The sequence below is a fragment of the Alligator mississippiensis genome, chromosome 11 (assembly GCF_030867095.1).
Source record: "Alligator mississippiensis isolate rAllMis1 chromosome 11, rAllMis1, whole genome shotgun sequence".
Taxonomy (NCBI): domain Eukaryota; kingdom Metazoa; phylum Chordata; order Crocodylia; family Alligatoridae; genus Alligator; species Alligator mississippiensis.
Window position 1 is genome coordinate 46,921,581 of NC_081834.1, and position 23,729 is coordinate 46,945,309.

Below are 23,729 nucleotides of genomic sequence, written 5' to 3' on the forward strand. Positions count from 1 at the left end.
CTGGTAAAGCCACTAGGCTGGGACTGAGGTCAGAGTGTGGTTCCCACCTGTCTCGTAGACTTGGACTTGAAACTTGTGGAAGTCACTTAATGTCCCTGTGCCTCCAATCACTTAATCTCTCTGTTCCTCCAGTCTCCAGTGGTGAGATGAGTCTCCTGAGACTGTAAACTCTTTTGATGACTGTGTCTCACCTGGAACCCAGTGCAAGGGGGTCCTGATCTCAGCTGTGGCCTTGATATGCAATGCTAGAGGTGGTAATGCAGTACTAATGCCACGCTCTGCACTACAGAAGCTTCTTTTCAGCTCTGCCTTGAAGCCCCTTTTCCTAGAGATGAACCTCATCCTTTGGGAGGTTTTAAAACATAGGCTTGGAAGGGACTCCTGGGTCATCAAGTTCATCATGCTTCCAGCCTCTGACCAAATGGGTCTAGAAGAACACTGGATCTGGTCGCAGAGCACCCAGGAGCCAAACAGCTCCCCATTGTGAGGCACAAGAAGAGGGTGGAGTGACAAGCTGGGGAGCTCCCACCTTATGAGCACAGAGGCGGAAAGGGATCTTGGAGTCATTATTGACTCCAAGATGAACATGAGCTGCCAATGCCAGACCACAGCCAGCAAAGCCAGCTGCACCTTGTCGTGAATCCAAAGATGCATCTCAAGCCGGTCCAGAGAGGTGATACTCCCCTTCTACGTGACATTGGTCCGGCCTCAATTGGAGTACTGCGTCCAGTTCTGGGCACCGCACTTTAAGAAGGATGTGATCTGCCTTGAGAGGGTTCAGAGGAGGGCCACCCACTTAGTTGGAGGGCAACTGGGCAGGCCCTACGAGGAGAGGCTGAGAGACCTGAACCTGTTCAGCCTCAGCAAGTGGAGGCTGAGGGGGGATTTGGTGGCTGCCTACAAACTCATTAGGGGAGATCAACAGCAAATAAGAAGGGTCCTATTGCCCCCAGCACCACCTGGGGTGACAAGGAACAATGGCCAGAAGCTGCTGGAGAATAGGTTCAGGTTAGAGATTAGGAGGCACTATTTCACTGTTAGGGTAGCTAGGATCTGGAACCAACTTCCTAGGGAAGTGGTCCTCACTCCTACCTTGGGTAAATTCAAAAAGAGGTTGGATGAACACCTGTCTGGGGTCATGTGATCCCAGCATGTGCTTCAACCAGTGACGGGGGTTAGACTAGAAGATCTATTCAGGTCCCTTCTGACCCCTAACTACTATGAAACTATGACAAGGGCATGTCCAGGGCAGAAATTATTAGATCAAATATGCTGGGTTGGTCCTAAGAAGTGAGCCATGTGCTGCACTAGAGGTCTGTGCCTTTTCATTAACAGTGGGTTTGGATGAACACAGCCAGATCCTCAGCCAGGCTGGATGCATGATTTACACCTGGCCAATACACACATCTGAACCTGGGTGGCAGTGGAAGTCTCTTACTAGAGATAGGTAATGCAAATCTCAGGCAGCACGAAATCTCCACTGCCTCACAGCAGAAATGCATCCAACTCCCAGGGCCTGACTCCCTTCTACCCACCTCTCCATGCTCAGTGGGGCCCCCTCTCCACTCTGCACCAGGCTCACTCTGCTCCAGCCCCACAGCCATGCCAAGGCAGGATGCAAGGTCCCAAGACATGCAGAGACACAGAGCTTCCCTGGGGCATCAGGCCATTCTGCACCCTGGCAGCTATAGGTGGGACCCTGAAGTTGCCTCTGGGACCCTGGCTCTCTCCCCCTGTACGCGGGCTGGAAGCACTTTGCAAACTCAGTAGTGGAGCGTGTGGGATCGCCAGCTCCATGGATCTGCCAATGTCAGCCAAAGGGGTGCAGGCTGCAGGCACCATGGATGCAGACATCCCTCCATGCACCTCCTGCCCTGCACTGGGTGCCCAAAGCTACCTGCTTGGCTCCGCACTGCCACACTGAGCTCGCCCCTTAGCTGGTAGAGGAAAGAGGGCAATGCCAAGCTGGGCTCCCTGCCTCCACACCCAGCACACACACAGCTCTGTGGGGCTCTAAATATCACTTCTTGGGAGTTGGCAGGTTAGACTTTATTTCAGAGAACAAGAAGAAGTGACTGCAATCAGCTGCTCATTCACGAGTGCAGGAAGCAGCTGGGGAGAGAGAACAGACTTCTTTATCCCCTAGGCAAAGTCCAGAGGGGGAGGCAGACAGCATTTGGGGCTCCAGTGCTGGTCCCCGAATAATTGATTTGGTTTCACCAGTGGTAGTGACAGAAGGGAACCAGCCCTGGGGAACCAGTCTCTTGGTGGCTCTAGACCTCAGACCAGGAGGATGAGGTGGATGATGCTTTCTTCAAACAGCTAGTGGAAGTTTCCCAGTCACAGACCCTGGTTGTCATGAGGGTCTTCAATCGCCCTGACATCTGCTGGGAGGGCAACACAGCAGTGTGCAGGCAAGACAGGACGTTTTTGGAGAGCGCTGGGGACAGCTACCTGGTGCAAGTGATGGAGAGGCGGACCAGGGCCCGTGCTGTTCTTCACCTGCTTATCACAAAGAGGGAAGGGTTGGGGGCAATGCAGTAGTGGATGTAGCAACCTGGGCAGCAGCGACCAGGAGATGATTGAGTTGAGGATCTGAGCACAGGAAAGGGGGAGAGCAGCTTTTGAGCAGGCAGAGTGGGGCACTGGGACCAAGACCAGTGCCGACCAAAGCTGACTCAGACCAGTGGACTGGGAAGTGGGATTGATTTTGATTTCAAAGTGGAGCCTGAAGGAAAACAGCCCTGGATGGAGCTGAGCTGTGGGACCTGGCATGCGGAAGTGGCTCCTGGCCACGGATCCCCGAGCTGCAGCGATTCAAGCCCCCGGGGATCCCTTTTCCCGGTGGATCATGTGCCTGCAGCTCTCGCAGCTGGGCCAGACAAGCCCCGCACTCCCACGGCCCAGCTCGGCGGCCCCCACGTGACTCACACCGCAGCCTTGCCTTGTCCTGCAGCACCAGCCCTGGCGGCCCCGCTCCAGGCACGAGGAGCTGATGGAGGCTTGGGCACAGAGTTCCTGGGGCCGGGTGGGAAGGGGGTGGGGGTCCCTCCAGGCCCCGCAGCCGCGGGTGGGTTTCCCCTCCATAGTGGTTATTCCTTCCTCTCCCCATTCCCTTCTCTATGGTTCCCTTCCCCCAACACAGGGAAAGACACCTGTCTAGATCTTCCTCTGTCCCAGCAGGTGACAGGATTGTGAGTGAGAGCGAGGAGCATCTGGAACCAGATGGGAAGGTGTCAGGAGGAGCCAAAGAGGATGTCTCTGAGCAGAGAAACCTTCCAGCACGAGGGCAGAGTGAACCCTGTCCCTGCTCTAAGTGAGGGGCTGCAACTCCCTCAAAGGTAGAGCAAAGCTGGGGAGCACCTCTATCCATGTGAGGACTGTGGAAAGGGCTTCAGGAGCAGCTCAGACCTCAAAATTCACTGGCACATCTGCAAGGGGGACGAGCCCTACAAGTACCCTGAGTGCGGGAACAGGTTCAACCAGAACTCGTCCCTCATTGCCCACCAGCACATCCACACAGGGGAGAAGCCATATGCCTACCCTGACTGTGGGAAGAGCTTCAGTCATGGCTCCACCCTCATGAAGCACCAGCGGATCCAAACCTTGAACAGCACGATATCTCCGCTGTCTTGCAGCAGAAGTGCTCTTGACTCCCAGGGCCTAACCCCCATTCTATCCTTCCCACCAAGCTCACTGGGGCCCCCTCTCCACTTTGCATCAGGCCCACTCTGCTCCATCTCCATAGCCACACCAAGGCAAGATGCAAGGTCCCAAAACATGCAGAGACAAAACTCCCTTGGGTCATCAGGCCATTCTGCACCCTGGCAACAATGGGTGGAGGCAACGCCCCTGAGGTTGCCTCCAGGGCCCTGGCTCTCTCATCCTGCATGGGGGCTGGGAGCACTTTGCAAACTCAGTAGTGGAGTGTGTGGGATCCCCAGCACCAGGGCCGGATGCAGGCATGGGCAAACCAGACAGCTGCCGAGGGTCCAGGCAGAAAAGGGGCCTGAAAATAGTAATTTAAAAATGATTATTATCATTATCTCTGGCAAAGGGGGGGCCAATACTAAAAGTTCACCTGGGGCCACCAGGTGTCTAGGCATGGTACTGCCCAGCTCTGTGGATCTGCCTACATCTATCAGAAGGGTGCAGGTGTTGCTGCTGCAGACATCTCTCTATGCACCTCCTGCCCTGTCCCGGGTGCCCAAGGCTGCCTCTCTGCCTGGCTCCGGTCTACCACACTGAGCTCACCCCAGACCTTGTACAGGGCAGATGGGCACTGCCAGGATGGGCTCTGTGCCCCCACACCCAGTGCACACACAGCTTTGTGGGGCTTTAAATACCATTTACGGGGGTTTGGCAGGTGGGATGAGCTCTTCTCTGAGACTGAATCTAGCAACAGGTCTGAGGCTGCCGCTTCCTGAAAATCAGGTATGAGAAGCTGGGGAGTCCCTTAAGTACCTGAGTTAGCTGCTGTGTGGAGCTCTCCTTTAGTCCCACTGCAGGATCAGCCACCCAGAGCCCCCAGATCTGGTGTTATGCTGCTTCCTCAGCACACACTCCTTTAGACAGGATGTTCAGGGACTTACCATAGTGCTCCACCTCCCATATCCCCAGCTTCCACACTGCACACTGTCTCCTCACTGTTTTGCCTAAGCTGGTTCCTTCCCTTGGGACCCTGACGCTGCTATCTCAGGGATGGACAAGTGTCTCCTGGGCCTGGTTCTGCCTGTATCACCAGTGCTCACACATTCACATGCACTTCCTCTCCATCTTGCCTGGGATTCATCTTAGCCAGCTGTATAGCCAGAGCCCTCTGGCTTTCACAGCCTTCTTTATCCAGGAAAGGGCACAGCAGAGAATCAGGGGGCTGAGGCTGGGGCTAGGCCTGGTCACTGTGGCTGCCTCCATAATTTACCTTCTTGGTGAAGACAAGAGAAGTTTGGCTTTAAACAGCTTAGCCTTCCTTCTGTCTTTGTATTTTCCATTAATAAATCAACTTCACTTTAAGCAGAATACCTACAGGTTCCTTTATCTTTGGCCATTAGATGGCTGTGGAGCAGTAAAGAAAGCATGGCTACGGATAGCACATCTTGCATCTGCAATCTTTTCTTTTAAAGGCAAATGCACTACAACTCAAGCAGTGTTTCTGGTACTAAATAGTTTCCTCTAGCAGCAAGGATTGGAATACAGGCCTGTCTCCCTTCCCAGGAGAGAATCCTATTCTTTGGCTACTGAATAAGTCTCCATTGTGTTTGTTCAACCTCTTCCTGATGAATCTTGAATTCTTGGCTGCCCAGTGGCTTCCTCGACCATGGGGGAAAAGAGAGGCAGCGTCCCTCAAAATGCAATGGGTGCCAGTGCCCAAATGAAAGCAATGCTGGTTAGAGGAAATAAGGCTTAAGCTTTTCCAAACACATAAGTGACTGGTCTTAGGATTTGTGCTTGCCTGTGCTACTGTACATGTGTAGCTTCCTGTGCCTTTCTCCCGAGCGTCGCACATTTGGGTTCTTTAAGAACCTCACCATGGCTCCTTGAGCTGTACAGCCAGGCTATTGGGAGTGGCCGTGGGTCAGATCCTCAGGGGTCTCGTCTGCCACGTCTTTGATGATAAGAAGTTTCCAATCGGGAGGACGATGTCTGGTCCTGCCCCCCGGTCCTTCTCCTTGGCCGTCCTTGTGACTGCCTCTTCCTGGGTTTCCACCTCCCCTACACCCCGTCTAACACCAATTGTGATGTTGTCTGTTGGGGCCAATGTTCAGGCTCCCCCTCGGTGCTCAGTTCCTTAGGGCTGTGGTTGTTGGCCACTTGGTGAAGCTAGTGCCGAGCACTCTCCGCGGCCCCTCTTTGCTCTTTGGCTTATGCGAAGCCGGGTTGTACCCGGGTTCGTGCCTCTCTCGACGCTTCATTGACCCCCCCGAGTTCAGTACCTTCTGCCAATTGTTCGGGTCAGGGTCCTGTCCTCATCGCGTTTACCAACGTCCCAGTTGCTACCGGCTCTGGTCCACACCAGGTCTGTCAGTGACTCCTTGGGCCCTCGCTGGCCCAGCACGCCCTTCACGTTCCTCTCCTGAGGGAACCACCAAGCCTCATCCTCTGGATCCTCTGGCTGCTTTGACCCCTCTGGGCCAGCTGGGAACGCCCTCTCCACTCCCCTGGGCTTCCTTCCAGCTGGGTCTTTTCTGCCAGCTCCAGCTGCCCGCCCAGCCAATTGCCCTTGGCACGCTCTTATAAAGCACGCCCAGGTGGACGCAGAAGCCATTCCCGGCTCCTCCTGGCTCCACCGTGGGTTTTTTCTTCGATCTTCAACCATGGCAGCTCCACTTTTGCTGAGATTGGCTGTTGGCGCGGCGTCCCGCTACCTCTCTCCTGACTCCCGTAAGTTTTCCTCACAACGTGTTAAACAGTTTAATGCAAAAAGACCAAGAGAAAACAGGTAAAGCAGTGAGATGAGGGTACTGCCAATGTCCAGCTGCTGCAAGCGTTGTTCAAATACACTCAAGAGATCCAAGCAAGTATGCCCACCCCTCCAGAGGAAAGCTAAACTCCACACAGTACATACCAGTCTGACCATGGAGTAAAAGCTTTTTCTGATCCCAAATGTGTGATCAGTCTGACCCTTAATGGAGGGGCACAACCCTCTAACCAGGAACCGAAAGTTTTTAGTTACAGTAGGAGCATTGGCACACCCCAATCAAAAAACCTCATCATGTACCCACTTAATGGTCTTTCTACAAGCTGAACTTGTTTATTTCCTTTCACCTCTCCTCATTTAACTTGCCTTCCAACCCCTTTATTCTTTCTGTTGCCTGCCTCTGGACCCTCTCTAACTTCTCCAACTCCTTTTTAAAACATGGAGCTCAAATCTGCACACAATAATCCAGATGAGGCCTAACCAGTGCTGAGTAGAGATGCACTATCACCTCCCATGTGTTGTGCCTAATGCTCCTATTGCTGCCTTGTGTGGATGTGACACACTGCAGACTCGTATTGAGTCTGTGATCCACCACAACTCCTAGATCCTTCTTGAAAGTCCTGGTATATGGCCAAATGTCACCCATTTTGTATTTCTGTTTCTGATTATTCTTCCTGAGGCAGTGCCTTGTACTTGTTAGCATTGAACTTCATCCCGTTAGCTCCAGCCCAGCTTTCCAATCTGTCAAGATCCTTCTGAATTGCACTCCTATCCCCTTGTGCAATTTGTTACAATCCTTCCTAGTTGCAATCCTTCCCAGCTTCATGACATCTGGAAATCTGCTCAGGAAGCTCTCTACTCCCACATTCAAATAGTAATAAGCATATTGAATAGCACCAGGCCCAGGACAGACCCTGGTGGAACTACACTCAAAACTTCCTGCCATACTGACATGGAGCCATTTATTATTACCCTTTGTTTGTGGCTGTGGAGCCAGCTGACTAGCGACCTTGTAGTAGCTTTGTCTAACCTACATTTCTCCAACTTGGTTATGAGAGGGTCATGTGGGATTTTGCCAAAAGCTTTAGTGAAGTCCAGAAACACTGTATTCACTGCATTCCTTTCACCTAGCCTCCTACTTACTGTCAAAGAAGGGGATCAAGTTTGTTTGGCAAGATTTGTTCTTAGCAGATCCATGCTGGCTGCTTGGGATCTGTCTTTCCTTCTCCACATTGCTTTTTTACTGTATTAAAGACAGCCCCTTTTATTATTCATTGAAAAGGACTCCGACTCCACCGCCACCACAGAAGTACAGGATCTGTGCCAATGTGCCTGCTGCAAAAGGAGCACCTGCCCTGCAGTCTTGGCAGTGGGTTTTGCTATTCCTCACTAGCAATTCTGGATGTGAAGGGTCCAGATTTCCCTAGGAAAGAACACAAGGAGCCAGAAAGCTGTCCAGCTGGTGGGAGAGGTAGTATTGCTTATTCTCATTTCATATAATATTTAACAAAGATGCTGGGTTAAGATGCAATAAGCAAGCCATGCACTTACAAAAGTTTATCCTCTCTTAAGATATAATACCTTTGTCAGTCAATTTGGGAGCCTGGACAGAAGAGTCTCAAATACAACAGGTTGTCTATTCAAAAGCACACTTTCATCCTTTCTCACCTCCAAGTATAACAATGGATTCCAGCTGGAGACATTTGTTGTTGTGTCAACCTTCTCCTGAAAGAAGTGAAGAGATATCTAATCAAGGAGCCACACAGCAATGGTTTTCTCTACTCCAAGCAAGTGTGTCCTTCAGGAAGCCTCCTGCCTTTCTTTTTCCTCCATTCACCTACCCATGTAACCTTGCATACTGCTTCTCATTGATAGTTGAAATCTGCTTCTCTAATGTTCATTGTGCTCCCTGGTACTGAAGAGTTTCCTCTAGCAGCCAGGATTGAAACAAAGACCTGTCTCCTTTCCCAGGAGAGAATTCAACTTCTTTAGCTACTGAATAAGTTCCAATCCTGTCTGTTCTCCTCATCTCCAGTGAATCTTGAATTCTGGGCTACCCAGTGGCTTTCTAGGCCGTGGCAGAAAAGAGAGACAGACAATGGGTGCTAGTGTCCCACTGATAGCAATGTCTGTAAGAGGGAATAAGGCTTGAGCTTCTCCAAGCACATCCATGCCTGGTCTCCTCAGGATCCCACACCTCACCTCTGCTACCGTACACGTGAAACAGTGTAATGCAAACAGATGGAGAGAAAATTATGGGAATGGACAGGTGCAAGGGAAGGAAGAGACAGAAGTGACAGGGAAAAAACATACAGTGTATCAAATAATGTTATTAACTCATTTAAAGGTTTAACTTGCATCTCCAACTCCTGTATCCCAGTAGTACAAAGCAATAGAGCATATAAAATCAGTCATATAGCCAGGTTAATTGCATATAAATACAAATGCCCCAGTTCAACAATCACCAAGACGTGAGCATGATAATATAGGACACTCCTCACAGTACTTAAGTTTAGTCCAAATTATGGATATAACAAGCATCCCCAATAAAAAACAAACATTTTAGAGTGCAAGTGGAATGCAATTCAGTCTCCACTGAAACTGGCCAAACCAAATCCAACTTTTGTGGGCAATGTCCAAGGTCTTCATGTTCCACATGAAGCTATTTCTCTCTTTTGGAAATGTATCTTTTTCCAAATTTTAACTGAAAAGTTTTATTGACCAAAGGGCGGGCTTTCAGGTTTAATAAGGTTGGGGATAACATTTTACAAAAAAGGCACAATTGTTTGCTGTGGATAAATCAGAAAGTCAAAAACTTCTCAGGAACAGTTTCACAGTAAAAAAAAAAAGGCTTTGCTTGACTTAAATAAACAAAGTAGTCAACTAATTTGACCAGTTCCAGATTAAAATTTCCAAAAGCATCTCTGTTATTTAGGATCCTAAATCCCATTTCAAATGGAGCTCTGTTTGCATTACAGAATTGATGCTCAATCATGTTTAGGGCCCTTCATACACCTTTGACTGCCCAGTCTTTAAAGCAAATGCAAATGTTTCCCTGAGAATCCCACCATGCAAGTAGCCTCTGCTGCTGGTGGAAGGATCCTGGACCCAGCAAAGTGGGCAGTGCAGGCATTAAAGTTGTTCTTTTCCCTCCATGGACAGTTAAGAGCCCAGTGCTAGTTACAGGAGCTCAAGCCCAACCTGAGTCAAAACAACATAAACCCTGACGAACGCTCTAGTCACATGTCTAGCAGAGTGTGCCACTGTTCCACTTCCAAACACATCTCTCCTTTTACTATCACAAGTGTTGGCCCAGTGGAAAGGTGTCAGCATTTGTTCCTGCAGTCTGCTCACTGATGGGGAAAGGTACAGGTGGAAGGTACAAAAATACATGTTACAAAAGTAGGTATTGCAAAAATACAGGGGTGGAAATCCCTGCTATTCCAACTCCTGAAATGACTGGAATGAAGCAAGGCAAATGCAGAGATCAGGCTTGAATGAGGCAGGTGGTGGGGCTGGTGTGGTGCTGAGGGAAGGTAGCTCTGGGGCTCTGCAAAGGACTGAGAGGAACCTGCGGATCAAAAATGTGGTGAGCCACTGCTCTAGTCCACATCCATCTTCTCGTCCTCCTCTTCTCCCATCTCCTCCACCTCCATATCACTGCTTTCAGGATCATTCTGGTCCCCTGGCTCTGTGGGGGCACTAGCTCCTGTACAACCTGCTGCTCCACACACACATTGGGCAGCTGCTTCTGTTTGTGTCTTGGGGATGATCTGGTTCTTAAAGCAGGAACTGTTGTTCAAGTCTGAAATCAACCCAGAGAGATCCGCCCCCAGGTGAGTGGGCAGACAGCACAGAGGGTGATGCTACTCAGCAGGACAGAGTACCCAAGACGGAGATATCCATCCTGGGGAGTTGTTTACAGCCGGGGGTGTCAACTGGGAAGGCCCTAGCCTAGGAGGTACAGGCAGGAGGGCAGGGACAGGGTGCCACCCCCCCAGGATCAGGGCAGGGGGGGAAGGCAGTGGTGCCTCTCTGCAGGCAGCATAGGTGCTGCCGGGCCAGCCCTCCCTGCTCCACATCCCGCTGCCTCCTTCCCTCCCTCCCCCACCCCCTGACTCTGCATCCAGCTGCTGGGGGTACCCTTATTAAAAAAGGTTGAAAACCCCTGGTTTACAGCATGGCTTTGAAGCAGCATTTCAAAGAAGACAGGGCTCTGGGGCCTCTTCCGCCTCTTTCCAGTTTCACCTTACCCCATGCAGCTCTCTTGATGCCTATAAGCCATGCTGTGGCAGGCTGGGGGCTTTGTAGCACTCTCAGGCCCTCTCTACATGTACGTGTGTCATGCAATTCCCGAGCTAATTGTGTAATTAATTTAGACTGGTTCAAATATGCAAATGAACTATTGTGCCATAAAAAGATCCAACCACCTTTAAAGTTATTGTTGGAACATGTGTAATAATGGTATAGGTCATTGCTATCCAGCTTGAACATGCATGTGTAGCAGGGTCTGCCCCTGCAGCTGGGAGCTCCAGCAGCTGCCTGGGTTCCCAGCATCAGAGGCGTACCGTGCACAGCTGGGGGCTGCAACTCCTGCAGCTGAAGGGACTCTCAGCCCAGCGGTGCCCACAAGCTATGGACTCTGAGTTATTGCAGTGCTCCACAGCTGCTGGCACCCCGAGTCCTGCAGCTGCGGATGCTGGGTCCTGGCCAACTGCTACGGTCTCCAGGCCCCCGGGGTATGTAAAGGGCCCCGTGGGTAGAAGATTGCAGGAGCTTGCTTCTTGCCAGAATGGTGCAGGTGGAGTCTGCACCAGCAATAAGGTGCAATGGGATCTAATGTGTGATCTCACAGTCATGCCTCCTGCTATATAAGTGTGGCATGTGTGGCATGCACATATGGCATGACAGGAGGTGTGATTATGTGTATCACACATTATATCCCATTGTACCTTTACCTGAATATGTAGAGGGGTCCACAGGGAGAACGTGGCACAGTTCCCAGCATTGCCAGCCCCATGTTGTCTGCCCATCCCAAACCCACCCAAGAAAGCCTGTGCCCTGAGCTAGCTGGGGGTCTAGACACTTTATTTCCTTGTAGATATCTGAACTATTGTGGCAGTATTGCCCAGCATGGCTCTGGGCTGCAAGAAGAGGCAGTTTGCTCAATGACAGGCAAAACCCTTTGCAAGCCACGAACCAAGTCTAACCTGGCTCTGGCTCTGCCTCAGCTCTTAGGGAAAGTAGATCCTGCCAACACTATCCCTGAAGACCAAACCATTCAAGACTCTCAGCCCAACAGGGCCTGCATGCACTGCTGGGTCGAGTGTGCTGTTTCACACCAAAACTTGCTGAATGATTCTCTACTTTAGGTCCAACCCTTCCAGGAGTCGTGTACCAGCTCCCTCCTCTGCAGGCCAGAGCTCCAAGCAGTCAGAAGCAGCCCCTCCTCTAGCAAAAGCTCCAGGCAAGCACTGGGAAGCAGCAGTCTTGGCAGAGATAGAGACAGGGCAGTGCTTAAGTGGACAGCGGTTCCACGCAAGGAGACTGAGAAAAGAGAGAAGAGAAGGAACAAGTCAGCATAAGAGAAGAGTGCTCACTGGAGCAGGAAAATTTCATCCATGCTAGAAGAGGCAGCAAGAAACCCCCCACAGCTTGCTTTCCACCTTGTTGCCCCTCCCCAAAGGCATGGGATCCTGGCAAAGGGGCTCATTCCCTTGTACTTACTCATTGTGATAAACAGCATGGAGAATCCTTGCTCTCTGGGAAGACCTACTGCCCCACTCTGGCCAGCTGCATCTGGAGCAGGAGAAGGAGGAGAAGAAACTGCCATGACTTTGTGTGCAGCATGTCCCCTGCCCTGTTCCTACTTCCATATCCAATGGCAGAGGAAGGCCATAGCAGGGGAAGCAGGGGCTCTGCCCCATCACCTCGTTGTATCCCTCCGAAGGATCTCAGAGCTGCCCTCACCTCAAGGGTTGTTATCACTGTGATGATCCAGGAAATATAGATACTAGGGTCAGAAGGGATCTCAGTAGATCATTGAGTCTGACCCCCTGCCCTGGGCAGGAAAGAGGGTTGGGGTCAGATGACCCCAGTCAGGTGATGGTCCAGTCTCCTCTTAAAGACCCCCAAGGTTGGGGAGAGCACCACCTCTCTTGGACGCCCATTCCAGATTCTGGCAACACTTACCGTAAAGAAGTTAGTTTTACTGATCATTTCATCACATTGACAACTCATGCCCAAAACTGCACACAATAACTCTATAGATGAGGCCTAACCAGTGCTGAGTAGAGAGGCACTATCACCTTCCCTGTGGTGCACTAAATTCTCCTATTGCTATAGACCAAACCTGCATTTGCCTTTTGTGTGGCTGTGTCTCATTGCAGACTTGTATTGAGTCTCTCATCCACCATGACTCCTAGATTCTTCTTGACAGTGCTACTATCTGGCAAGTGTCACCCATTTTGTATTGGTGTTTCTGATCACTCTCCTTGAGGCACAGTGCCTTGCACTTGCCAGCACTGAACTTCATCCTAGCTCTAGCCCGGCTTTCCAATCTATCAAGATCCTTTTGAATTGCACTCCTGTCCTCTAGCGTGTCTGCAATAACACCTGCAGATTTGCTCAGGAAGCTCTCTGTTCCAGCATCCGAATAAGAATAAAAATAGGGAATAACACCAGGCCCAGGACAGACAGATCCCTATGAGACTCCACTCAGAATCTCCTGTCATTCTAACATGCAGCCATTTATTACTACCCTTTGCTTTTGGCTAATGAGACAGCTGACTATCTACCTTACGGCAACTCTTGTCTAACCTAAATTTCTCCAATCTGTTTATGAGAAGGTCACGTGGGATTTTGCCAGAAGCCTTAATTCCAGAGACACTGTATCCACTGTATTCCCTTCATCCAGCCTCCTACTTATTGGCAAAGGGGATCAAATTTGTTTCACCCGATTTCTTCTTAGCAGATCCATGCTTCCAGAATCTGAAAACATGCTTGGGATCCACCTTTCCTTCTCCACATGCTTCCCATGGCCTTATGATGTGCTTCAGTAATTGTCCAGGTACTGGGATCAGACAAAGTGATCTAGAATTCCACAGGTCCTCCTTGTCTAAAGAGGGGCATTATGTTGGTCCTTCTTCAGTTTAGTCCATTCCCACGACTTCATAAAAGTTAGTGCCAGGGACTCTGAGATCTCCTATGCCAGTGCCTTCAGTACCTTCAGATCAAATTAATCAGTACTGGCTAATTTAAACTCATTCAGCTAGATGAATAATGGTTTCTTCCACTATCTCAATACTCAGCTTATCCCTTTCCTTATTCAAATAGTCGTTATTCCCTTTCTGGTTGCCACTTTGTGTGTATGTGAGTGTAGACTGAGGCAAAGTATCACTGAACACCACCTCTTCCTTTGCATCTGGTTGCAATTCATTCAGCTGTAATATAGTACCATGATTAGAAAAGGTTTTCAAAAATTTAACATACAGATTTCTTTACAAGAGTAACAGTGGAAACTTGGGATAGCACATGCACAAACTGAGGCTCATACCCATGACCTTTACCACATATGAATAACAATATTGAAGGTAACCCTAAGAAAAGATTATGGGGGCTTAGTATGTAGGAATATATCAGTATCAGAACATGTGAACTATGCAAAGAATATACCTAAATCTATGCGCTTTATGCCCCAGGCCAGAGGTTCTATATAGTTAGATGGGAAGGGAGGAATTGTAGACACTACAGGGAGCAAAGGACATGGGGTGAGTTGGGGGGGGGGATGGGACAGGCTTCCTGCCTCCTTCCCCACTGCTGGCTCCCCACCATTTTCCCCTCTGCTGCTGTTCTCCTCTCCATGGAAGCGGGGTGGGGGGGCAGCAGGAGATTTGATATATGAAAAAAATATAAGAAGACTATAAAGGTGAATGCAGTATTTCAAAAACTTTGTCTGTGCTAGCTCAAACCACTGAAGATTACAGGTATTTATGGTAGAGCAACTGGCAAACACTGGAGGGCACATGAATTAAGGCCCAGCCCCCCCGCAAGTCACTCCCGTGCCCCTGAGGAAAAAATGCCCCAAGGTCACCGGGAGCCTTCCCAGCCAGAGCCTCCTGCCTGGACAGCCAGATGACGAGCTTGGCCAGAGCCAGGAGAAGGTTGACCAGGAGGTCCCAGGCCTTGGTGGGGTGACAGATGGGTGTCCTTCCTTGGTGTCCTTTGTGCACATCTCCGGGCGGAGCACTGCTGGGCAGTAGCCGCTGGCAAGCTACCTCAGTTTGTGATCTGGTGGTTGCTGTCTGGGGTGCTCTGTTCGGTGTTCCCCTGGGGAGCACTTGTTTGGGCCCTATGACCTTGCACGTGTGATGGGCTAGCTGGCAGTGACCTAGCCCAGGGGTTTTCAAAGGGCAAAAGACGATTGGAGGACTTGGGATTCCCTTTCCTCACCAATCAGGCCCAGAGATTCACCCTTCATGTCCCCTGATTGGCCCCTTGGGTCACCTGGAGGGGGATAAAAGGCGCAGCAGGGCTGACTGAAGGGGAGACCAGCCAGGGACTATGAAGAAGGAGCTTTGAAGAGCTGGCAAGAGTTAAGCCAGCGGGGCGGAAGCAGTTGCTCCAGAAGAGCCTGAAGGAGCAGGACCTGCAGGTAGCAGTGGGACCCTCAGCAGCACGGTGTGTGGTTGGCAAGAGAGGCTTCCTGCTGCGCTCCAGGGTCCTCTGCGAGAGGCTGTGGCCAGCAGGAGGATCTGAGCAGCAACCTGAGGGGTCCCAGCTTGGTTTCCACCTCCTCCAATCAGATGCCAGGCAGCTCGAGGTGAGGCTGGGGCATCAGGAAGGTTAAGACCCCCAGCAGTTTGAAGCAGTGGCAGTGTGGCAGTGTTCCTGCCTGCCACATGGGGAATCTGAGTTTGAGTCGTGACTTGGGGTGGGTGAGTGAGCTATTTCTGGTGTTTTCCCCCTTTCTCTCCAGTGACTCAAGCACTATATTTCCTTGTCCTTTCACATTTTGTATTTTGTGCCTTTTTATATTTCCCCAACCAGTATTGTTTGCTCTGTTTTTTGTGTTTTATATTTTGTTAACCCTGTCTTTTGCCAATGATTGTAAGTGTCTAACCTTTGTTGAATCCTGCCCCTTGGGGCATTGTGCTGTCCACTATACCCCCTGATTATGCCTGTCATGTTCCCTCATTAAAAGGTATATGGTTAAGGCCCCATTGGTGGTCTGGCTCTGCTCTATAGAGGGAGGAGAGTCCCTACACCTCCCACAGCGCTTGTGCACCTGCTCTGATCCCTTCAATTGGAGAGGGGGTACCTTTTGGAGTACCGCCTGGGTTACACACGTGCACACCCTGTTTTCTCTTTTGTTGTCCCTGGCAATCAGTTGTTTTTATGGCACTGGCTGCCTAAACCCAGTGGCAGCGCCTATATTTTTAGAAACATTCAGAGAACAGGCATGGACTTGGAAAAGATCCAGCAGATATCTGAACACGCCGGGCATCCACCCCGTGGCTTCCTACAGAAATGATTCTATTTTAACGAAATTGGACTACCAAATAGTCTCCCTTAATCTCTCCCATACTCGGAACCGTGTCTCCTCCCGTGCCCGCTCCTTTGCTCGCAGCCGTGCCTCGCTCCTCACCTGCCGGGGGACGAGCCCCTGGTGCTGCCGCCGCAGAGCTGCGGGCTCCATGCACGCGCGGGGTATGAGCCGAGGGGGATGAGGTGCCCGTGTCCGGTACCTGGCAGCGGCCCGGGCCAAGGAAACGCGGGGCAGGAGCCTGCCAAGACCGCGGCACAAGGCTTTTTTGCAGGACGATCGCTGCAGACAACGGAGCAGGTCCCCGAGCGTCTTCTCGTGTGCCGCTGCCCCGGCTTGCAGCATTCGTATGGAGGGGAGGGGAGGGGAGGGAAGGGGCTGAGTCGGGGCGCAGCGTGGCTGCAGTACTTGTGAAAAGGCTGAGTGCCTTTGCACTTAATCCCTCCCCTTGTCGCTAAATCGGGAGCATTCCCCGCCTCCCGCCTGGACGAGCTTGGTCAGAGTCGGGAGGAGGTTGACCAGGAGGTCCCGGTCCTTGGTGGGGCGCTGAAGAATCCAAGCCCTGCTCGGAGCAGCAGCATCCCTGTCCAAACCTCCCCCTAGAAGGGCTTGTCTGATCTGTTCCTGAAGCTCCACAACAGCCTTGCCATAGATTTCATAGACATTAGGGCTGGAAGGGACCTCGGAAGATCATCGAGTCCAGCCCCCTGTCCAAAGGGCAGGAAGTCAGTTGGGGTCACAGGATCCCAGCAAGATAAGCATCCAGTTTGCTCTTGAAGGTGTTCAATGTAGGCGCTTGAACCACCTCCGGTGGCAGGCTGTTCCAGACCTTGGGGGCTCGGACAGTAAAGAAGTTCTTCCTTATATCCAGCCTGAAACGGCCTTGTAGTAGTTTATGACCATTCGACCTCGTCATCCCTAAGGGTGCTCTGGTGAACAAATGTTCCCCCAGATACTGGTGGTCACCCCTGATAAACTTATAGGTGGCCATCAGATCACCCCTGAGCCTGTGCTTTTCCAGGCTAAAGAGCCCCAGGGCTCTCAGGCTGTCATCATAGGGTCTGCTTGTCACATGACTACAAGGCATCCCGCCCTAAAGCACCAAAAATGCCCTCCCCCTCACAGGTAAAGCGGTGGGAGGAGGGTATCACTAATGTCCGGCGGCCACAAGAGTTGTTCATACACACTCAAGAAACCCAAGCCCACGGGCTATGCCCTCCCTTTTAGAGGAAAGCCAATCTCTGCGCAGTCCACACCAGTCTCAGCCTGGAGTAAAAGCTCGTCCTCATCCCAAACGTCTGATCAAACTGGTCCTGAGTGGAGGGGCAAGACCCTCTATCCAAGAACCCACAGATTTTAGTCCCAGCAGGCCCACTACCACAACCTGGCCAGAAAACCTAGGCTTGGGGAAACCCATGCAGGGGAGGGAACCCCTCACAGGTGGGAGGTGGAGAGTACTTGAGGCTCCAGTGCCGGTGCCTGAATAAATTATTTGATTTCACCAGCCCTGGTGACAGAGGGGAACAAGCCCTGGGGAACGAGCCCTGGGTGGGTTTCTGTAGTGTAGCAGTTACCACATTCACCTGAGACCTGGAAGGTCCTTGGCTGGAAACCAGGCACAAACACGCTGCCAGGGGGATCCTTTGGGCTGCGAAGAGCACGTGGATTCTTGGGAAGTCCCTGGTGAGGGTCCGAGGGGAGAGCAGCAAGGCAGGGCGGGGTGGGTCTGTGCCATAGCCCACTAGACCGCGCGTCGAGGTGGATGAGGCTTTCTTCTCCCTGGGCCCCCCCCCCCCCATGCCGCTGGCCCCCGCCAGGGGCAATACCGGCAGCTCGCCCTGCCCGCTGCTGCTTGGGAGCGTGTTCAGGTTTGGGAGAGTGTTGGGGGCAAACTTCCTGGTGCAAGCGTTAGGGCTGTGCCATGTTAGGGCAAGAGTCTGAAGTGTCCTGAGTTTTGCTTAGGACAAAAAGAGTTTCATGCACCCCTCACTGCTCTGGGCTGACACAACTCACACATCACAACCACAACCCGCCCACCCCCACCCCGAGACCCCCAGCTTCTGCCCCATAGCACTGGACACGCAGCAATGGCCCCGAGCCCATTGCACCCAGCAGCCGCCTCCCTGGCCTCGTGCCGCTCCCTGGGGAGAGAGGGAACATGTGAGCATAAGAGAAGAGTCCTCCCTGGATCAGGTACATTTCATCCATGCTAGAAGAGGCAGTAAGAAATACCCGTTCCCCTGCCCACCGTGTTTGCCCTCCCTAAAGGCATGGCAAAGGGGCTTATTGTCTTCTACTTACTTATTACGATGTGTGGTACGGAAACTCCTTGCTCTCTGGAATCAGCTCCTGCCCCACCCTGGCCAGCTGCATCTGGAGCAGGAGAAGGAGGAGAGGAAAATGCCAGGGGTTGGTGCCCAGCTTGTCCCTGCCCTGCCGCTACGCCCCGTGCTCACTGCACACAGGGGGCACAGCCAAGCAGGGCTGTGGCTGCAGCCCTCATCGCTCTACTCCTGGATCCTCTTCTGAGTCCAAGCCCTGCTCAGAGCAGCAGCATCCCTGTGCAAACCACCACCACCTAGAAGGGCTTGTCTGATCGTTTCCTAAAGCTCCAGGACAGCCCTGTCACACGACTACAAGGCATCCCGCCCTAAAGCACCAAAAATGCCCTCCCCCGCGCACGAAGAGCAGGGGAGGAGGGTATCGCTACTTTCCGGCGGCTGCAAGGCTTGTTCATACACACTCAAGAGCCCCAGGCAAGTGTGCCATGCCCACCCCTCCAGAGCCAAGCCAAACCCCGCCCAGTGCATAGCAGTCTGACCCTGGAGGAAAAGCTCTTCCTCAGCCCAAATGTCTGATCAGTCCGATCCTGACTGGAGGGGCAAGACACTCCTCTTTCAAACCAAGCTGCCCTGGCACCTGGGGCGGGCGAGCGGGCGGGCGAGCGCAGGGCAATGAGACCACGACCAGCGCTGCCACGGCCCGGCGCGCTCCTCCGCGGGCCCGGGCTGGGCTAACAGCGCCGGCACGGAAGAGAAGTCCCCCAAATCCGCCCCCAAATCCCCGTGGGGCTGATGCCCAGACCCGGCCGAGCAGGGTCCTGCCCCGGGGCCGCGCTGCTGCCGCCCGGCCCCGCGCCGCACTCAGCTGGGCGCCACTGCCGCCGCCCCCTGCCCGGCCCGGCCCGGCCCGGCCCGGCCGCAGCCGGCTTCACCTGCCGGGACACGAGCCCCTGCGGCTGCTGCGGCTGCGGAGCGGGGTGCTGCGGGCTCCATGTGCGCTGCGAGGCGGAGCCGGGACCGACGAGGAGCCCGCACCTGCCGAGAGATGCCCTGATCTGCCCGGGCTGAGAAAGACACCGGGATTTATAGCCTCGATAAATAAATAAATAAATAAATAAATAAATGATCAGTAGATACTGTGCTGCCGTTCCTGGCTTCAGTAGACCCAGCCCATGAGTCATTTCATACCCGCGATTTCGACACCCTCGTTTAACATCGAAAGAAGCTCGAGCATCGCGAGCCCTCGATTAAACTCGAAGCAAAATCGAGCAAAACCGGGCTCCTCGTGTGTCATCATCAGTCAAGCATTTGCTTCTCGTTTCCGTACAAACCGCAGTGGAGGGAGATGCTGGCCTGCCCTCCTCCTCCTCCCCTGCCTGCCAGGCTGTTTTCTGATGCATGAACAAAAGATTGAAAACAGGTATCATTTATTGATGTCTGGATATTTGCTTTGTAAATTTGATGTAATTTTTTTTTTATAAAGCATTTAACATAATACTGTTGTTACTAACTTGGCTGCCCCTCACACCTCTCGTTTGGGGCCATCCTGAAAATTTGGATGGAAAAAATTGAAACAAACCCTTAAAAGAAACATTGGTTTTAGCTTTCAGAATTATTAAAAAATTAAAATCATAAGTATATATATATAAATATAAAATGAATAAATTAATATATAAAAATAAATGTATGTTTAATATATATGTATATATGACTATATGCATATATATGAATATACATCGATAAATATAAATAAATTAAAATATATATTTATCGCAGCAGGTAGCAACTCTAGTCAGTCAATGGTATTCATATTAGCCCATTTCTACAACATGGGGTATTAGCCTTACCGAGGTAGGCAATATGCGGCCCGCCAGGCCATTCTATCCAGCCTGCAGGGCCCCTAAAAATATTAGAAAATTAATATTTATCTGCCCCTGGCTGCCTATCATGTGGCCCTCAATGGCTTGCCAAAACTCAATAAGCGGCCCTCCCCCCAAAACAATTGCCCGCACCTGAGCTATTAACATTCTTCCTATCACTCAAACTACCAAGGACAAGGATACTCCTTTGCTTCCTGGCTTTCTCTCCTCCCAACTGCATTCATTCTGTCTCCTCTCTGCCTCCCATGGTCTGCAAGGAAGGTGACAAAAAAAAAATCCAGGGTGAACTGGATGAGGGCATCCAGGAATAGACACAGGACCCTGGAGGCTGTGGACTGACTGACACCAGTGGCCTGGGCATTGTCTGCTTGGGATTAGCCTCAGGCACTAAGTGCATAAAACTGGTGTGGAGCAGTATTTGTGAGGAAAGAGAGGAGCCACAGGGGACTAAGATTATCTCACCAGAACTGCAAGCAGCTGTCCCAGCTCTGAGGCGGAAAAGAACTGTGCAGGTTTCCTTTTCATAGAATCATAGAAGTCGGGTCGGAAGGGACCATGTAGATCTTCAGGTCCGACCCTCTGCCTGGGCAGGAGGGAAACTGGACTCAAGTGACCCCAGCCAGGTAGGCATCGAGTCGCTTCTTAAAGACCCCCAGGTTAGGAGCCAGCACCACTTCCCTTGGAAGTTGGTTCCAGATCCTAGCCGCCCTGACTGTGAAGTAGCTCCTACGGATGTCTAATCTAAACCTACTCTCCAACAACTTGTGGCCATTATTCCTTGTTATCCCGGGGGGCGCTAGGGGAAACAAGGTCCTCCCAAACCCTTCTGGTCCCCTCTTGTGAGTTTATAGATGGTCACAAGGTCCCCCCTCAGCCTTCTCTTGAGAAGGCTGAACAGGTTCAGGTCCCTTAGCCTCTCATTGTAGGGTCTGCCCTGCTGTCCCTGGATCATGCAGGTGGCCCTCCTTTGGACCTCCTGTGGACCCTCTCAATGTTGTCCACATCCCTCTTGAAGTGGGGTGCCTAGAACTGGACACAGTACTCCAGCTGTGGCCTGACCAGTGTCACACAGAGGGGGAGGATCACCTCCTTGGCCCTACTTGAGATGCACCTGTGGATGCATGATAAGGTCTGGTTAGCCCTGCCGACCATGACCTCGCATTGTCGGCCCATGTTCATCTTGGAGTCAATGATGACTCCAAGATCCCTTTCTTCTTTTTTCTCCTGGTGTTTCCAGGAGGGAGGGGGAGTAAGCCTGAACTCCAGGATAAAGAGACCTGGAGCAGGCAAAGAGGGAATACCCAAAACCAGGAGGTGCTAACTCAGCCAGAGGGACAGCAGGGACAACTGAAACTGCAGCGGGGCAATCCGGAGAGACAAGCAGGGAAGGAGGTACCAATAGAAGGGCTGAGAAGAGGTACGTAAAGACTGGACTATAAGGGCAGGAAGAAGTTCCAGTTTGTTTTCTTTTCTACTTCCTTTGGAGTGGGAGAGGATTTCTCCCAGAGATATCAGGATAGTGTGTTGCGACTATCTGGAGAATAGGCCAGGAAGAAACTGGTTAACTGCATGCCAGGTCATGGTATTGCTCCAAGCCTGGTGAAGGACAACCAGGCTCAGCAGGGTTATTGATTGGTCAGATCCAGAGATATACAAAGCGTTTAGACTGCTCTGAGGCAGACTGCACGGACTGCTGAATTAGCACCCAGTGGAACGGGCGAGGCTGCAGGGGTTGGTGGAGCCCTCAATACACTGAGGCAGACCTCAAGACCAACAACATCAAAAGCCACATGTCCAGGCATTTCTTTTCTCCCTTAACAACAAGTTGTGGCAAGCGAGATCGTGGGCATGTGGAAGGTTTCATCGAGATGGAGGGAAAAAAAAACTATCTTAGCATAGAAAACTGACTGAGGGAAAAAAAGTTGGGGGGGGGACCTCCCATTCAACCCTCGGACCAGTACCCCATGGTCCTAATCCATGTGGGAACAAATGACACAGCTGGGAGCAGTCCAGATCACATCATGAAGGACTACAAGGGCCTGCGGACCAAGCTCAAGGAGACGGAGGCGCAGGTGGTACTCTCCTCTATTCTCCCGGTAAGTAGATGTGGATGGTGCCATGAGGCCTGCATTGGAGTGGTTAACTGGTGGCTTCAGAGTTGGTGCTACCAGGCAGGCCTTGGGTTCCTTGACAATGACCCACATTTTCGCACAGGGGGCATACTCAGGTGGGATGGGTTTCACCTCTCCCCTAAAGGCAAGCGTGTCTTCTCTTCCAGGTTGGCTGATCTTGTACAGTGTGCTTTAAACTAGCTTCACCAGGGGATGGGGCCACAGGGGGACACAAGGACACTTCCCAGCCAAGAGAGGTGACAAGCACAAGAAGTTCCTGGGTAAGTGACAGGGGTCCGGATAGTCCTAGGATCAAGGGGGTGGTGCATGAGCCCATAGGAAGCCTTAAATACCTCTACACTATGCTCATAGTATGGGGAACAAGCAGGAGGAACTTGCTGTCTTGCTAGCTAACACAAACCTGGACAGAGTGGGGCTCACTGAAACCTGGTGGAATTCAACCCATTACTGGGTGGTAAGCATCAAGGGCTACAGACTGCTCAGGTGGGATAGAACAGGGAGGAAAGGCGGGGGTATGGCACTCTACATCAAAGAGCAATACACATCCTCAACAAACAGCACTGGGTCAGAGGAGGGGCACACTGAAGTGCCCTGGGTCAGAATACAAGGGGGCCGGGAGGAAAAGGACTTAACAGTGTGGGTCTACTACAGACCACCAAACCAGGGGGAAGAGCTGGATCGGGAATTCTCAGGTCAGCTCGTGGAGGCAGTTAAGTCAAGGGACATGGTCTAAACTACGTGGTGACCTAAACTACGCAGACATCTGCTGTGAAAGAACAGTCAGCAAGGTCTGACCTCTCATGTACGTTCCTAGCCAAGATACAGGACCTCCACCTAACCCAGGAGGTGCACAGTCCCACCAAGGGAAATGCCTTGCTGGACCTGGTCCTGGCCACAGGAGATGACCTGGTGAGAGGACTATGGGTGCTTGACCACCTGGGTGATAGCGATCATCGCCTACTGGATTTCACCATCTAGTGCAGGGTGTCAAGGGCCTGCAGCAAGGCAGTAACCCTGGAATTCAGGAGGGCCAATTTCAATGAGTTAAAGAGATTAGTCAGGGAAGCACTGAGGTCCTGGAGGGTTGCAGAGTTGGGAGTCCAAGATGAGTGGTCATTCCTTGAGATGATACTCTGAGCCCAAGGGGTGACAGTCCCAACACGAATCAAAGGGGGTAAGAGTGCTCAAAAGCCCCCATGGCTCACCAAAGGCATTCAGGAACATCTGAAAGGTAAAAAGGAGGCATACACTCGGTGGAAGAGAGGGGCCATCACCAAGGAGGATTATACCTCCATTGCTTGAGACTGTAGGGGAGCTGTTAGGAAGGCCAAGGCAGAGACAGAACTAGGACTAGCGACCAGGATCAAAGATAACAAGAAGTCCTTTTTCAAATACATAGGGAGTAAAAAGAAGGCACCGGGTAACGTGGGGCCCCTCCAGGACATGCTTGGCAATCTGGTGGTTGCACCAGAC